Below are 4125 nucleotides of genomic sequence, written 5' to 3'. Positions count from 1 at the left end.
GCCTATATATTTAGCCATTTTTATCTCTTCAAGACAACATCCAAAACGGCCCTCAATTTATACATCGATCATGACTCTGGAGTTCATCAAAATGTTTAAAAAAAAAACAAAAACATGTTTTTTTTTTAAAGAAATGGTTGGTGCAGCAGTCTTTAAGACTTAATTAATGAAAATATCAAATACAAAGAGGGACATTGAGCCTAAAACCTCTTATTACAAAGACTTGAAATATTATCAGAATATTCTACAATAAACATGTATTCGACTAGGCATCAACTAGCAAAGAGAGCTCTAATGGCTGCTCCATTTGCTTTGATATAGCGGTAACATACCAGAAAAATAACTCGATTATTACGAAGCATAATTACCAAAAACACTGTTTTCCCACTATGTTGCCTCCGGAAAATAAATTCGACGACACTTAATTAACTTCACCGTACCTGCCCTTAAAAAAAAAAATATATATATATATATACATAATAATTTTGCAAATAATTTGCTTATATAGATGATAATTTTAAATGGTGTAGACTTATTTCAGCATCCATTGGACGGATCTCATGTCCAAGCTAAGGTTGGTAATGAAAAAAAAAAAAACCCAACTTTACAATTAGGAGATAACTAACTCTAATGAATTAAACCAGCGTCATTCTTAACAACTTATCATTAATTAGTTCATTACTTCTTGAGGCATGGACACCACTGTAGTATTAAAATCATTAAGCAACTGATCAACAACAGCCAACTGACTCGTCTCAACTATCTCCACTCGGCTCGAGCCACCGGACTCCGCCTCGATCGGCCGCCACCGGCCCGACTCCAAGGTTTTGCCTTTTTGGCTTCGGCGAGCAGCTCTCCGAAGTTGAAGACGAAGATGACGAATAAGTTTCCGGTGACCGCCGCTTGGGAGTTATTCTAACCGGAAGCGATCCCCCTGAGCCGATAAGGTGAGGGAAGTTGAGCTTTGCTTTGGAGCCGCGCATCTTAAAAGCAGCTTGGTCATAAGCCAATGCAGCGTCCTCAGCCGTTTCGTAGGTCCCAAGCCACACTCTGCTGCCGTTTTTCTTCGGATCCCTGATCTCCGCCGCGTACTTCCCCCACGGCCTCCGCCTCACTCCCCGAAAGTGCCTCCCCAACGACGGCGCGTGAGTCTCACGCTCCGCCACACTCTCCTCTTCTACTACCTCTGTGACCTCCCGAGACTCCGTTTTCACTGCCGATGCTGTATCACGCTCCTCCTCTACTACCTCTACCACCTCCCAAGGCTCCGTTTTCACTGCCGATGCCCTAAATTCATCAGGCACGGCACCGGAAAGGGCAATATCGTCGCAGTCGCTGTCCCCTTTTAGCGGCGAGTTGCTCCCATTCTCTGCGGAGAAAAGGGTGCCGAAGCTGAAACTGCGGCAGTAGATTGGAGGAGGAGAGCCCGAAACTGTTGGAGATGATGCTTCGAGATCGAAAGTGGTGTCGAAATTATCGTCGAGTAGGTGTTGGCGAATGGATTCCAACAAAGCGAAATCAGACTCCAAGTCAATCTCTTCAAACATGTTTGTTGGAAATGTACGTAGCTAGCTAGGGTTTGTGCCGGTAAAGGTTTTCAAATGGGATTGAATGGTTATGGAAGATGAAGCTATGGTTTGGGCATCTGGGTCTGTTTGCGTTTATATACGATGACCCTTGGGTTTATTTTACTGCCATTTCTGCTGTCATTATATTGCCATGGAGAGCTTCATTGATTCGGGGTTTAAGCACATGCAATATGAAGTTTTAAATGGCAAAATAAACTAATTTATTGGTCATCTTTTTCCTTTCATATTTGTTTATATATTTTTGAAAATGGTGATTGCAGCATGCAAATGGTGGCATCTTTAGAGGAGTACAGGTCACCTTAGCCTGAATTATAATGCATGAATGATTCATTGGTTTGGTTCCATCTCGATGCTGGTTGTTAGTAGCATGATCCATATAATAGTCCAGCATATCTAGTTATATGAGTTTGCAACTTTGCATGGGTTGATATAATGCACAGTATAAAATTGAAAATAAGATATGGATGTGTTCTCTTCCCTAGCTACAGAACAACAGTAGGGACTTGGTTTAATTTTAAAAATTCTGGGAAATGATTGATTCCATATATAAGATTTTACTATTTAAGAACACAACTAGCTAATTATTTGGTTAGGTGGTGTATATTTGATTCCATATATGTACTAGTTATATATTGGTTGCGCCCCGAAACTTCCAAAAAAAACCCATCTCCCTAGCTAGATTAGTTTTTCTATCAAGAAATACGTACATCTATCATGTAATTAAAGAACACTGGTTCGTATCCAAAGAATCATTTATAAAACAAGGTTTGAGAACTGAAATGTAGTCTTGTCAGGTTGAACCTTCAAGCATTGCCATTTGATATGGCTACTTAATTAGAAGCAAAACAGTAAAATACAATCTCATTTCTCTTTCTTTTTAACTGATCAATAAAGTTTCCCTCAAAGAATTCAGTTGAAAAGCTACAGGAAAACAGTGGAATATAATCATGTTTCTCTTTCTTTTTAGTTGAATAAGTTGCCGTCAAACTTTGATTCATGAAATATGAGGTAAACTCAAAGTAACTTCGGTAAACTCTAGAACTAACATATAGACAAGTATTCCTAAAATGCAACAATTAGTATAAAGGATTTCTCCATAATTTAGAGCTAATTGATATTCCAGGTCTGTCTTGATGGAACACAAAAACGGAAAACATGATCGGAACGATTAATAATCCAATGAAGAAACCATGATTATCACATGGCATAGATTAAAAGTATATCTAACACGCGATTTATTAAGTACGCATACCCTAGTTTAATATGCATGTTTTGAAATTTAATCTGTCACTTGTTCTTACATAAACAAACTGAAATGGAATCTTTTCTATTAAGAAACATAAATTGTAGACAGATTAGTTGTTGGGACTTGGAAGATAGGTAACAACTTGTTCTCACACATTATGCTTATTCCTTTGATAATTAGTTATGTTTTGGCACTTCCCTTTCCACTTTCCACTCATGTTTTCATCATTATTAGCTAATTAAAAATCATCAATAATGCATCAGCAGTGTTGAGTTAAAGTGAATTGTTTTAATTTGTGATTTTTTTAGTCATGCCTCTTGCTGGTTGATGATTCGCGATTCCTCTTCAATCAATAATTAATACTGGCTTTTCTACTGGCAAAACAAAAGGCACTCCTTAACAATATACAATTTGAAACCAAGTTACAATGTTATTAGCCCTACTGATGACAAAGCCAAAGATTATAAACGGTAGATATCACTATATGTTATACATTAAACCAACTTTCAAAGATGAAATACGTACAAGCCAAAACTTGGGGCTGCCATGGACCTCTTTGGCCTATAAGTAGCTCCGGCACTGAATTAGAATAAATGATTAGAACCGTAAAGAGTTGTTAATAGTTAAAAGTTCCCACCTCTCAATCTATTCGTTGATATCATCATCGTTTTTATTTATTGGGAGCTAGTCTGGTAGCAATCGATCTTTTTCTTTTTTAAATGTAGCCAACAACCTTTATTAAATAAAAATAAACTCCTTAACAATTACATCATAAATAGAATAAAAACCGTTACAGTGTCAAGAGAAATAGAAGGTACTAGATGAAGAGCCACCGAGTTGGCTTGATGAAAAACTAGGGCAGAATAAGAACAAATAATCCGTACAAGATCACATGTAATGTCATCATGCATACTACATTGTGTGGAATGACACCCTACTTAAGAAATTTTCTAAAATCTAGAAAGCAATAACGTAAATAAACTGGATTTCAAATTAAAATTAAAAGGACTCCAAAATAGCACCAGGCCCAAGCTTAGAATTCTGGACCAGTTGCCAACCCTAAACTTGATCCGGTTAGGTTAGGAAGTTAATGACACACCCATGCCACCCACTCAACACTCTAATTGAGGTTCTCGAGAGTATCCCAATAAGCCACAAACTTGTGAGAGTTTAGAGTTTAGACTTGAATTCTAGACCTGAGGTATTCATATATTCGAGGCAGCTCGACGAGAAGGGTGGACAATTTTTTTTTTTCCGAAACCTATACTGGAAAACAGACCTCAGGAGATC

The 4125-nt window shown here is 37.8% G+C and overlaps 1 pseudogene across 1 annotated transcript; it reads right to left on the bottom strand.

Annotated features, from left to right (window-relative positions):
• Window positions 1–670: 670 nt before the first annotated feature.
• On the bottom strand, window positions 671–1575 carry LOC101293352 (annotated as a pseudogene). The gene has a single exon (XR_185339.1). The product of XR_185339.1 is annotated as an ethylene-responsive transcription factor 2-like (transcript).
• Window positions 1576–4125: the final 2550 nt, after the last annotated feature.

This window comes from Fragaria vesca, linkage group LG7, assembly GCF_000184155.1.
Source record: "Fragaria vesca subsp. vesca linkage group LG7, FraVesHawaii_1.0, whole genome shotgun sequence".
Taxonomy (NCBI): domain Eukaryota; kingdom Viridiplantae; phylum Streptophyta; class Magnoliopsida; order Rosales; family Rosaceae; genus Fragaria; species Fragaria vesca.
The sequence above is the reverse complement of the archived record's forward strand: the minus strand, read 5'-3'. Positions and strand labels throughout refer to the sequence as shown.